At 41.4% G+C, this 13,519-nt stretch overlaps 1 pseudogene; it reads right to left on the reverse strand.

Annotated features, from left to right (window-relative positions):
* Positions 1–11,927: 11,927 nt before the first annotated feature.
* LOC109441374 (protein NipSnap homolog 3A pseudogene) lies at positions 11,928–13,158 on the reverse strand (annotated as a pseudogene).
* Between the last annotated feature and the right edge of the window lie 361 nt (positions 13,159–13,519).

Genomic DNA, 13,519 nt, shown 5'->3' on the forward strand with positions numbered 1-13,519 from the left:
TCTTTGCTCTCTGTCGCCCCCTCATACAGTTTTGCTCCCAGGAATTTGCTCCACCAGAAACAGTGGGTAAGTGAAAAGAAATAGCAAAGTGAAAGATGAAGAAACTAGCACTTTATTGGGAAGCAGTGATACCGTTTTAGATTGCAATTTGCCTGAAAATAGACCACTCGGTCATGCAGACAATAATAAATTATATGTTAAACACCACACACTCATGCACATTTTATGCAAATGTCCATGTGGCCCGCCTGGGTATTTGGAGATGGTGTGAGAACATCCTAAGTATAGCCCAGTGATTAAGAACTTGATGTTGAAGACCATGAGACATAGATATTGAACACCAGCTTGCTGATTATTAGTTGCATGAACTCAGGCAAGCTACATGACCTCTCTGTGCCTCAGCTTCCTCCTCTATAAAATGGGAATTATACTGTCTCTTGGAAAGGTTGCGAGGACTAAGTGAGTGAGGCACTATAGATTGTCCTTTATAAAGGCCTAGAGGGAAATAGTGACCCTAATGGGACCCATTTCTCTTCTCTGCTGTCCTCTCTCGTGTTGATGACTTCTCTTCTCCTCTCCCACACAGGAGCACCTGATTCCATTTATACTCTTCCTCCTTCAAGGCATCTAGACCAAAGGACTCGTCTCCCCTCCTTGTACAGGGACATGTTGTTGGCTTTGAGACAGATTTCTTAAAACTATCTTCCTCAGTTGCAAGTCACTCAGCCATTGCTTAGAGATTAAATTAACCAGCAATAGACAGCTTCAAAGAGATAAATCTCTGAGGACTTTCTCTCTTCCTTAGTTGGCTGTGAGCAGGGTGAGAATGGAACAAGGAAGCTTCCAGAACTTCACTGTCCAATATGATAGCCACAGTGTCTACTGAATACTTCAAATGTGACTGTCCAAATTAAGATGTGCTATAAGTGTAAAATATGCACCAAATTTTGAAGATTTGTATAATGAAGAATGTAAACATCTTACTAATTTTTTAAATATTTATTGCAAGTTGAAATGATAGTATTTTTTTATTATATATTGGTTTTACTTTTGTTAATGTGGCTACTAGACAATTTTCTATTACCTATGTGGCTGTTGACTAGTGCTGTTCTAGAGTGTTCGTGATTTAATGATGACTTAAAGTGCCAACACTTTTTAAAAGTGACTTTAAATAAATCTCCTTTTGCCTTTATGAAGCAGGGATTGTTATAACTGTTTTTCAGACAAAAGCAGCAAGACCACAGCCCATTCTGTGTTTGGACAATCAGTAGCCTTCCTTGGCTGGGGCTCATTCACGCTGGGGGATAATCAGATGGAAGAACTCTCACGGGATGCAAAAAACCTGGCTTCTCCTTGCTACACCGCTGAATAGCTGTGTGACCTCAGGCAAATTCCTGCCCCTCTCTGGATCTGAGCTTTTTACTTAAAAAATGAAGAGATTGACTGGATTAGAATCTAAGGGTGGCAAACTAGTAGCCTGTGGGCTGAAGAGAGCCACAGATTTGTCTGTGTGTTTTGTCCAACGTAGTGTTTTATGGTTTCTTTTATTTCCGTACTTTGAGGTGTGGGTCAGGCAATGTCCTATTGACTGGGGCTCCTATCACTCCCCTTGGACTCTCATTGGACCACTTCACACTTTCATTACCTGCCTCAAGAAACTTGGCTGCAAACAACAACAACAACAACAACAACAACAACAACAACAACAAAACCCCAAAAAACCTTGGCTGCAAAAACAAAAACAACAAAAACCCTTGGCTGCGAACATCAAACTCCAGATGGAATAACTCCCTGCAAGGAGAGCTGACTTCCTTCTGCTCAGGCGAGTGCTGACCATTCTTAGAACGAGGAGGTCAAGTGGTGGTCGCCAATCTACTCCAGGCCAAATTTTTGTCTCTCCTTCTAGTCTTTTTTTTTTTTTTTAAATGATGTTACCATCTTAAATTTCCAACAAAAAACTGCACCATAGCCTTCTGTAGAATCATAAATATTAAACTAGAAAGAAACAAAAATAATCTATTCAGGGCCAACCTTTCATTTTATAGACAAAAAAAAAATACAAAATACAAAAGAAATTGAGGACATATAATGCTTTTATACTTGCCCGTGCCAGTCATTTTTATCATCTGCCTTGGAAAATAAAATAAAAATAAGATAAAATATAATTTTTAAAAATTCAAATCGTACACTTATTTGCAATTCCTTTACATGAAATCCAGGTAGAATTGTCTTCTTCATTTTCTTCTCCTTCTGTAACAAAAGTTCAATGGGCTGACTGGCTAGAAAAAGAAATAGCAGTATAGAACTGCTTCCCTTTCCTTGTGATTATGCTATATAAAACTCAAACAACAAAAAAATAGGTAAATGTAACCCACATGATGAAAGTAAATAGCTAAAGGATTTTAAAGCACTGAAAGCAGTCTTTTTGCTGGAAGAATAGCAATTTGGATGTGAGCTACTGCTTTTGCATATTAAACACAAGTCTTTGTCTCTTTCACCTCAGTAGTGTGAGAAAGCAAAATTTGATTTGATGGGGGAAAAGGAAAAGACCGTAAACAAAAGGGTGTGTTGTTCCTGAGGGGCAGTCTTCCTAATGGCATTCTGCCCAGAAGCCCTTTCTTCTTGGCTAACGTGATCAGGGTAAATTGAGTAACCAGATTGAGACCCCAGAGAGTCAGGAGAGATCACAAAATTGATCGGTGCCTTCAGGGTCCAGACTTAAGCCAGTCCTGACCTTGAGGTCAGACTGGTCACTATTTCTATTGAATAAGCACAGTCATGGAAACTTCATATATGTTCTCTGTCTGAAGAAGCTCAAGGGGTGTGATGGGGGAGATTGTTCCCCAAAGTTAGCTGGTCACAGGCACCTATAAGTGTCTGAAGATATGATCACGCCCGAACACTACTCCCAGTCACTGCTTGCTGGGAAGGAGTCTAACGCTGGGTACACGGTCAAATTCAGGCCAGAGGTATCAACCTGTATTTTTCCAAGACACGTGACACATCATGAACGTAACCTTTACTGTCAGGAATCCGAAGTCCAAAGAAGGGAAAAGACAGATCTGTTTCTCATCCACAGAAATATAGAAAGGTAAATGCTGGAAGTTGCCTTAGGGATTTGAGGAGAGGTGGAAGCAAAACACAACCTTTGCAAATGGCAAAAGCCAATCCAACCGACCGAAGTTCAGGAGATGAAAATTAATAGTGAAATGGTTTGGGGTTTTCTCAACATACCATGTTCATTTCTGCCTCTGCATATATACTTTTCCTAGCAGCAGACCCTTAATTCTCTCTCTATTTCTCCAACAATCTATCCATTTTTGTTCCAAGGTAAATCAGGAATCTCACTTCTCTTATGAAGCTTTCCCTAACCCTCCCGCCCACAGAGTTTCAGCCTTTACTCTCTGTATCCTTCATTTGCCACTTAAATATGGCCTTGAGCTGCTTTTTACTATATTTAAATATGTGCAGTTTACCTTGCTGACTATATACTGTAGGCCCTCTACTAGAGCTGTATGAGTCACAGTGTCTCACTGAACTGAGCACAGAGCTTCAAGAAGAGCCCAGGGGAGCAGGCTCTCCATCAGCCATGGCCCGGGGCCTCCTGGTGTGCCCTTCCCAGAATGCCCTGGGACACTGTATTTTGCTGATTCCTCGCCTGGTTCCCTTCTTAGCTGAATAGGAACCACATACATCTGGCTTGCTTCTTTCCTCACCAGAAGGGAGAGAACTAAAGAGATGTTTATTTTTTTTTATTCAAAAGATAAGATATCAGGGAAACAGAAAGCATTATGAGCTGCCCAGGGAGTTTTATGATAGCAATTACCATTATCCAGATTACTAAGATTTTCTTAGAAAACCAAACCTTTTCCTGTTTAACTGAGCTGGACCACTAAAAAAAAAAAAAAGAAAGAAAGAAAATCCACCAAGAAAATCCTTTGTGTTTATACAGTCCACAAGTTAAATGCAGGTAGGTGTATAAAACAAGCAATTAATAAAAACACAATCCATACTGAACTGTACATTTAAAATAGGATAAATTTTACGTTATGTGTACTTTATCACAATTAAAAATGTAAAAAATGTACAGTCTATGTACGAGTATGATACCAACTATTAAAATAAGTGTAGCAAGTTGAAAATGGAAGCTGTGAGAGCACAAACTTATGGTGGAAGATGGGCTAAGTGATTTTAGCCTAATCGAAGGGCAAGTACAGTCAATAATTATGATATACCACAAGTTAGGTAAGAAAGAAAATGACCATTAAAGTTAACCATGGAATAAAGGTAGCGTTTTTAAGAAATCAAAATTGTACTTGTAATTCAAATGGAATTGAATGCATAACTACGTGCTGTATTCATTAGATGTCTGTTTTTATTCATATACTTCTCTGCCTTTGATATTATACAGTTGAATATGTAACTTCATCCTTTCTTCCCTAAGTTAAAAGTCAGAACGTGCCAAGGACATAAAATTCCAGGCTGACAAATGAGGTGGGGAACAAAGAGAGGAAACAGTAACTTAGGCTGGATGTCTTTGATAGGCACATCTGAGAGAAAGTAGAATATTGGAGGCAGACCCTCCCCGCTCAAAACTTTTAAAAAGCTTCCCTATTGTTTGTTGCTGCATTTCCCAAACATATCTAACTTAGAACAATTTTTATAGATAATATATTGAGATAATACGTCAGCTAGCACTCACTGATACTTACATGTCAACACTATTCTAAGCACTTTATATACATTGATTCATTTAATCCTCAGAACAACTTGCAAGGTGGGTATTGTTAATATCTCCCATATTACAGATGAGGAAATGAAGTCACAGACAATCACAGAGTAAACTGTTCAAGGTCACAGAGCTAATAAGGATGTGAATCAAGGGAGCTTGGCTCCAGGGTCTGGGGGCCTTAAACACTGTTGTGGAATGACAGTGTTCCCCCAAAATGTATATGTTGAAATTCTAACCCCAGTATGATGGTATTTAGAGGTGGGGCCTTTGGGAGGTAATTAGGTTTAGATGAGGCCAGAGGTGGGGCCCCCTTATGGTTTTAGTACCCTTATAAGAAGAGACACAAAATCAATCTCTCTCTCTCTCTCTCTCTCTCTCTCTCTCTCTCTCTCTCTCTCTCTCTCTCTCTCTCTCTGTCTCTGTCTTCCCAACTTTCAAAAATATCCAGCCAAAGTTGTCATTTCCTGCCTTTGTTGCTCACAGTTGTTAGGTTGAAATTTTATGTTCTTGGCACATTCTGACTTTTAACTCAGAAAAAAGAGGATGAATTTCCACATTCAACTATATTCTGCATGGGTAAAGGGAGGGGTCATGTGAGCAAGATGGAGGCTGCCTCCAACAAGAAAAGAGGTTTTAGAATGAAGCCTACCTTGCTGCATCTTTTTTTTTTTTTTTTAAAGATTTTATTGGGGAAGGGGAACAGAACTTCATTGGGGAGCAGTGTGTACTTCCAGGCCTTTTTTCCAAGTCAAGTTGTTGTCCTTTCAATCTTAGTTGTGGAGGGCGCAGCTCAGCTCCAGGTCCAGTTGCCGTTGCTAGTTGCAGGGGGCACAGCCCACCATCCCTTGTGGGAGTCGAACCGGCAACCTTGTGGTTGAGAGGACGCACTCCAACCAACTGAGCCATCCGGGAGCTCAGTGGCAGCTCAGCTCAAGGTGCCATGTTCAATTTTAGTTGCAGGGGGCGGAGCCCACCATCCCTTGCGGGAGTCGAGGAATTGAACTGGCAACCTTGTGGTTGAGAGCCCACTGGCCCATGTGGGAATCGAACCGGCAGCCTTCGGAGTTAGGAGCATGGAGCTCTAACTGCCTGAGCCACCGGGCCGGCCCCTACCTTGCTGCATCTTGATCTTGGACTGCCTGCCTTCAGAACTGTGAGAAATAAATGTCTGTTGTTGAAGCCACTCAGCCTCTGGGATTTTGTTATGGCAGCCCGAGCTGACTGAGACCACTACTACACTACATCCTGCCTCTGCCCAGCACAGAATTTTAAGGAATAGTACGTAAATGTTTAGGCCACAACAAACACAGGATAGCATAACGTTGACAGCTGAAATCACTAGATGCCTAGTGAGAGCTGTTTGTTGATTGGTAAGTGTTGCTGCCTCCCTTCAGCTCCCACTGAGTACAGGTGTGCAATGCTTTGCCCACCAATGCTTGTGTGGACCCATCATTTCTACAGGCAAGTGGACATTATAGGATAAAATAGATGTAAGTGTGTTCAGTATCTTTTTTAAAAAATAAATTTTATTTTTTAGAATACTTTCAGATTTACAGAAAAATTGCAAAGATAGTATGGTACATTTCTTACAATTAGTGAACCAATATTGGTACATTATTATTAACCAAAGTCCATACTTGATTCCGATTTCCTTTGTTTTTACCTAATGTCCTTTTTGTGTTCCACGATCTCATCTAGGACCTCACATTACATTTAGTTGTCATGTCTCCTTAGGCTCCTCTTGGCTATGACAGTTTCTAAGACTTTCCTTGTTTTTGATGACTTTGACAGTTTTGAGACATACTAGGCAGGTATTTTGTAGACTGTTTCTCCATTGGGATTTGTCTGATGTGTTTCTCATAATTTGACTAGGATTGTGGGTTTTCAGGAAGAAGACCACAGAAGTAAACTGTCATTTTCATCTCTGCTTCCTACTTCTCCTTCAGACTTTATTTTATAGCAGTCTTAGGTTCACAGAAAAATTGAGCAGAAAGTACATAGATTTCCTATATACCCCTTGGCCCCAAACAACCTCCCCCACTATCAACACACCTCACCAGAGTGGTATATTGTTATAATTGATGAACCAACATGGACACACCTTTATCACCCGATGTCCATAGTTTACCTTAGCGTTCAATCTTGGTGCTGTACCTTCTTTGGGTTTGGACAAATGTGTAATGGCGTGTATCCATCATTATAGTATCATACAGAATAGTTTCTTTGCCCTAAAAATCCTCTGTGCTCTGCCTATTCATTTCTTCCCCCAGTGCACCCCTGGGAACCAGTGATCTTTTTATTGTCTCCATAGTTTTGCCTTTTCCAGAATGTCATTTTGTTAGAATCATATAGTATGTAGCCTTTGCAAATTGGCTTCTTTCACTTAGTAATATGCATTTAAGATTTCTCCATGCCTTTTCATGGCTTGATAACTCGTTTCTTTTTAGCACTGAATAATATTCCATTGTCTGGATGGACCACAGTTGATCCATTCACCTACTGAAAATATTGTGGTTGCTTCCAAGTTTTGGCAGTTATGAATTAAGCAGCTATAAACCTCCACGTGCAGTTTTTTTTGTTTGTGGACGTATATTTTCAATTCATTTGGGTAAATACCAAGGAGCAAAATGGATGGATCACATGGTAAGAGTATATTTAGTTTTGTGAAACTGTCAAACTATCTTCCAAAGTATCCTCATCAGCAGTTGAATGAGAGTTCCTGTTGCTCCATATCCTGGCCAGCATTTGTCAGTGTTCTGGACCTCAGCCAGTCTAAATGGGTGTGTAGTAGTATCTCATTGTTGTTTTAATTTTCAATTCTGTAATGACATCTGATGTGGAACATCTTTGCATATGCTTACTTGCCATCTTCTCTGGTGAGGTGTCTGTTCAGATTTTTTGCCCTTTTTTAATGGGGTTCTTTGTATTCTTATTGTTGAGTTTTAAGAGTTCTTTGTCTATTTTAGATAACAATCCTTTATGAGATGTGTCTTTTGCAAATATTTTCTCCCAGTCTGTGACTTGGGAGAATTCTCTTGACATTGTCTTCTTAGAACAGGAATTTTCATTTTGATGAAGTCTAGCTCATTAGTTATTTCTTCCATAAATTGTGCCATTGATGTTGTATCTAAAAAGGCATTGCCGTACCCAAGGTCATCTAGGGTGTGGCAACGTTATCCATACCTGTGGACATGGTATGGATATCCACAGGTATGGATATCCTGTGTTATCTTCTAGGTGTTTGATAGTTTAGTGTTTTACTTTCAGGTCTGTGATATTTTTGTGAAGGGTAAAATGTGTCTAAATTCATCTTTTTCGTATGTAGGTCCACAGTAGTTCCATATAATATTTCTATATAAATACATATATACATAAATATATATATTCATATATATAAATATTGGAAGAAAAACATTGGTAACCTCCTAGTAACCTCTTATAGCACAAAGATGGCTGCAGAGCAGTTTGGTAAACGTTGATCTTTTAAATAAAGACCGTCCACAGTCTTATTATCTATCCCTCACACCTCTGCAGACTTGGCCGTTGGTACTTTCTCTACCCATTTAGTCCTCCAGCCAGACTGAGCTACAGGTTGCCCTTTTCTACCTTGTTTTCACCAAAATGGTCACTTTTAAAAATGCCTTCATTCCTGAAGTTTCAGCTTCCACACTGGAAACTTCCCTAGTTGAAGTAATGTCTGTCTCTTCTGGGCTAACAGGATACTCTGCTTATATTTCTGTTATAGCACTTTTCAAATTGTGCAATTCTTGGTCCTTGATCTGTTTTTGCCCTACTTTCTAGAATCTGTATTTTCCTTATAACACCGTTTTTCAAGTTATAAAGCATGTTCCTCCCTTTTATCACCAAGTGGGTAGGTGGGCGATAGATCCATTCAGGTACAGGCCTGCCCGACCTGGGAACCATTGGGTGTGAGCATGGTCATAGGCTCTCTCCAGATTTGTGTCTTTTGGGTAAAACAGGGTGCAGGAAAAAGCGCACGTGGAGTCTTATGTACATCTGAAAGCTATGAATGAAGAGAATAAACTGTTAAATATGTTTTATTCTCCTATCCTAACAAATATATCTTCATATAGACCTGGAAAGGACAATTTCAACTGCAGCATTCTTGACTCCTTGGAGTTCAAGATGGCTGGAATGGGATGGCTCAGGAACAAGGGCTCCCAACCCCCTCATCGGTTCCTGCTTCTCTGCCTGCTCCTGGCTCTCTCTGAGGGGCCTCTCATGCAAGCCCGTGGGTCCTCCAGCCTGCAGGCCAACCCCTGTCCACATTTCCCTCAAATAGCTGCACTGAGGCCCCCTTTCAGGCCCAGAGAGCTCACACTGGCAGTGAAGTCGGGCCTGGGTGGATGGGGCTGGAGACAGGCTCAGGGAGAGCCACTTGTACAGAGCATTCTGGGGTCCCAGCCACCTGGGACATAGTCTGGAGGGCGGTGGGCTCTGAGTGGCCACATCTGCTTGGCCCTGAGGACTCCTCGTTCAGTGAGGAGAGACGCAGCTGGAAGAAGCATGGTTCTCAGACTTGAACGTGTGTGTGAATCACCTGGGATCTGTTTCAATAGGTCTGGGGCGCAGCCTGAGATTCTGCATTTCTAACAAGCTCCCAGGTAATGCTAGTGCTGCTGGGACAAAACCATATTTTCAACACTAAAGCTCTAAAGCATAGGCCCGAGGCAGGGGTTCGAAACTCCTGCCTGGGCAAACCAATACCTTTAGCAAGAAAGGATGTGTTTCATAATAATTTAATCACTCCCAGCGATAAATTACCAATAGAACTTAATGTACATTTAAATTACACAAAAATAATGTGTGCATACGTAATACAAATTTGAATGTAGCATCAACATCCACACTCGGGGAGTTCTTTAGTTTAGCATAACCAGGTGAAGTGTCACAGCTTTCGGCCCTACCCGGGGTGATTTTCTTCCCCTTCTTGTACCCTATGACCTCTTCCTGCATGTGGCTCGCCCTGTGTCACTGACCGGTCACTGAAATTTCTGTTAGGGCTTTGCTGTTCCTTCCGCAGACGCCTACAAACATGTTTTCTTACCCTTCTTCCTCATCCATTCCACACTTCTCCCTCACGTATTTCCCCGCACTCTCAGCACAGTTCTCCTAAGCAGTTTCTCCAGCAGACTGGCTGCTTCTCCCGTTGGCCAGCCCTCTGCCCTCCAGCTCACGCTGGGGAACCTGTGCTGGTTGTCCTGCCGCTGCTGCTTCCCGTCCTTACGCTCCCTGACATGCTCACCTTCCCTGATACTGGAAAGCACCCTCCCCGAGGCCTGCCTTCTGGCATGTGAAGGCATCTTCAGCTAATTCCATGTGGCAAGAGATGCTATTTATGCCTTTCCGAAACCTCATCACTGGGGCAGGAAGTGACCAACTTCCTGGCAAAGAACTGCCAAGAACATCTTTCCAAAGGGAAAGAAAGAGAAAACATATCTCTGACGTACATGAATGGTTTCCTCACTTTTAACTGGCTTGGCCCCAGCCTGGTGATATGGCTCAAGGCTGAAGAGCTTCTGCAGGTGACAGAAGCACACTCTGTGTGACCCAGGGCCTTGGATGTGGCAGGTGTTCAGTTAGCCTTGACTGAATCAAGTTGAACTTCCTGGGGCTGGAACCCTGTTTCCTATTCGGTTTCTGCTGATGCTTTCACAGGTGCTGCCAAATATTGATTAATGCATAAAGTTAATTTTTTTGCTACAACTGAGGATTCAGCATATGTCAGAATGTTGAGTCAAGCATATCATACCACAGGGTATAGAGAGGGATGCAAACTTGATTTTAGAAAGAAGAATGGTGTACTATGGCGCCAGACACCTCCTACCCCACCCTGATATAAGAAAAATCCCACCAAAAAACAAACAAACAAACAAAAATCTGTGTTGACTGGAACACATGAGAACTTTGTCTCAGGATTATGTAAGAGATGGCTTTGGGGGGGGGCACATAAAGAGACTCCTTCTAAATAGTGACATGGTGATATAAAAGGACCACAAACTCATGCTCTGTCTATGGTTGTTATAGATGCTGTGGGGGCTTGTTATACTCCAGCAATGACTGTAGGTGGAATCATTGCTGACTTCAGTGTCGTTTTGAATTATTATTACTATATTTTTTCAAATGTGCCACCCCAAATTCTCATAGTCCAATGTGTGCCTCCAGCTCCAAATGTAAGAACCACAACACTACTGTCACACGAGACTCAACAGTACTAGCCCCGAGGGCCAAACGGAAACATTGGTCTTCAGGGGGTAAGTCCCTCTTCCTGCTACAAGCTTCTTGATCACCATTGCTTGGTTTATCTCACCCAGAAAACTGACTGCTCAATAGAGCTTTCTCCCAGGGTTAGTGGTTTCAAGGTATTGTCCTGCTAATCTAATTAACTAATCAATGCTGACATACAAATAGAATTAGGCCCTTCCTGCCATGCAATGTACACTTTTTTTTTTTCAGAATCGATATGTAGGCTTTTATTAGGGCAAGCGTTTCTATAACCATAAAATCTCTTTAAAAAAAATAGATGTCCAAGTATTTTTGTTAAACAGTGATTCAAAATGAATAAAAGTTAATAAAATCAACTGCAAATGAACACATTTCAGCATATAAAACAGGTCTTCTGAAGTTTTTTTTAACACTGAGACCTAATTACATTATTTTCCAAATTATAGTGACTAATAATGTGAAAACCATAATTAATACAGATGGCATAGGTGAGACTGTACTTTCCCAAGGTAGAAAAATATATTTGATCTAATATTCTTATGAATCCAATTGATACACAAAATAAATTTTACTGCAAAGTGTCTTTTAAATCTCAAAAAGCAGACATGATGGAAATATAGACATCGCGTAGAAATAATTGTAAAATATTGTCAGGCACAGAAGTGTAGAAACATTATTGAAACAGAAGAAAAAGCTATAAAGCAAAGGGTTGTCAAAATAGAGAATAAGAGATCTTCTGCAAGAAATGAAAACTCAACATCATGAAGTAGCGGCAGCTATCGCTAATGTATCATAGCTACAGAAATGCCATGGGGAAAATGAACAGAGCTATTTCCTGAGGTGGTAAAGACAAAAATTACAAGTGGCTTTAAAAATGTAGACACATCGTGAGTTAACTTACCACCTTCTTCAAGTAAAAGTGAGAAACTCTTGGGAGAATTTAAACATTAGCAGATACATCTTATGGCCATTCATGAAATGCTCCCTGTGTCAGTGGAAAACTATTTCAGTGGTGAAAACGACGTAGGAATCAGGAACATATTCTGCTGAGACACTAGGTAATTAACACTTTCCCGCACAGCTGCCACGACTCTGGGGTCCTCCTGGGACTGATGTCTCCCAGCCGCACGGCTGTCTGCACTCTCATTCCACCAAAGAACATGAACTCTGTTGAGGGCTCCATATTCTGTGAGGAAAACGCCAACTAGTTTCGAGTAGCCTAGATTGACATGGGCATTGACTGCCCTTTTAAACGCGTCACCCCACAGAGCTGGCCCACCTGGTTTCATCTGAAAAGTAACCAGCTCATAGACTCCTTCTTTTGCAGGCTTTTCTAATTTGCACCATGGCACCAGATAAGTAATCTCACTTTCTTGTTTATCAATAAGAACCAAATTTGGAATGAGAAATTGTTCTTGCCATTCCTTATCTTTGGCCAAGGCTTTCTGAACTTCAGTTTGATGAGTAAAATTATCATACTTCCAAATATGTAACGCTTTATTCACTCTGCCTCCAAATTCTACACTTCAGTATCCAACCAATTCAGAGTGCGCTGTCCGAAGATGTACGTTTTTCTTAAAATTTTCCAGAAACTCATTCATCTTTGAAGGTTTAAGGCAGTAAGTACGGATTTCATAGAATGTTCCATCGTATTGTCTGGGGCCTGTAGCAAAAGATGCGCACACCTGAGGCACGAGCGTCCGTGTGGCCAGAGCTTTAGTTAGGCTGCTTCGGGCAACAAGCGTGATGAGGCGTGGAGCGCTGAGAAGGGCAGCCAGACGGTATTTTTTAGTAGATTCCTCTCCTTTTGACTTCACGACTGGGAAGGAGCAGCGACTGGACAACTGGCAGACGCAGGCTCGGGCGGGAGCTCTACACTCTCATGTTGGTATCAGGACACCCAACTCTGTGACAAGAAGACTGACACGTGAGGAAACCTTGGTGGGGACATACTTCAGCACAGGGGTGGTCTTGGAATCCTCTTTATTCCCTCCTGGCACCCCGGCTCTTCTCTCTACACAAGTATTCTTCACTGCTGTAATTTGCCTGGTGGACTGGCTGATGGACAGGCTTTTCTGGGTGAGAAATAAAGGGCCCAGGGTGTTTTCCCTAGCAGTGTCCCTTAAGATAGTGTTCAGGAAGGTTGTCTTGGGGGAGTGGCTGGTGTAGTGATGATTCATGCCATAACTCCCTTTCCACACAGAGCTTGTCCTTAACTTGTCACAGTATACCTTCAAATAATTTTAAATTACGTCATGTATAGTGAAATAAACTTACAACAGTATACTTCCATTTCCTCTCTCTTGTCTTTTGTGCTATTGTTGTAATATATTTTATTTATTATTTATTTATTTATGTATTTTTAATTTTATTGGGTAATAGTGTATTTTTTCCAGGACCCATCAGCTCCAAGTCAAGTAGTTGTCCTTCAATCTAGTTGTGGAGGGCACAGCTCAGCTCCAAGTCCAGTCACTGTTTTCAATCTTAGTTGCAGGGGTGCAGCCCACCATCCCATGTGGGAATCAAACCAGCAACCTTGTT

This window comes from Rhinolophus sinicus, chromosome 11, assembly GCF_057876585.1.
Source record: "Rhinolophus sinicus isolate RSI-liver-muscle chromosome 11, RSI-T2T, whole genome shotgun sequence".
Taxonomy (NCBI): domain Eukaryota; kingdom Metazoa; phylum Chordata; class Mammalia; order Chiroptera; family Rhinolophidae; genus Rhinolophus; species Rhinolophus sinicus.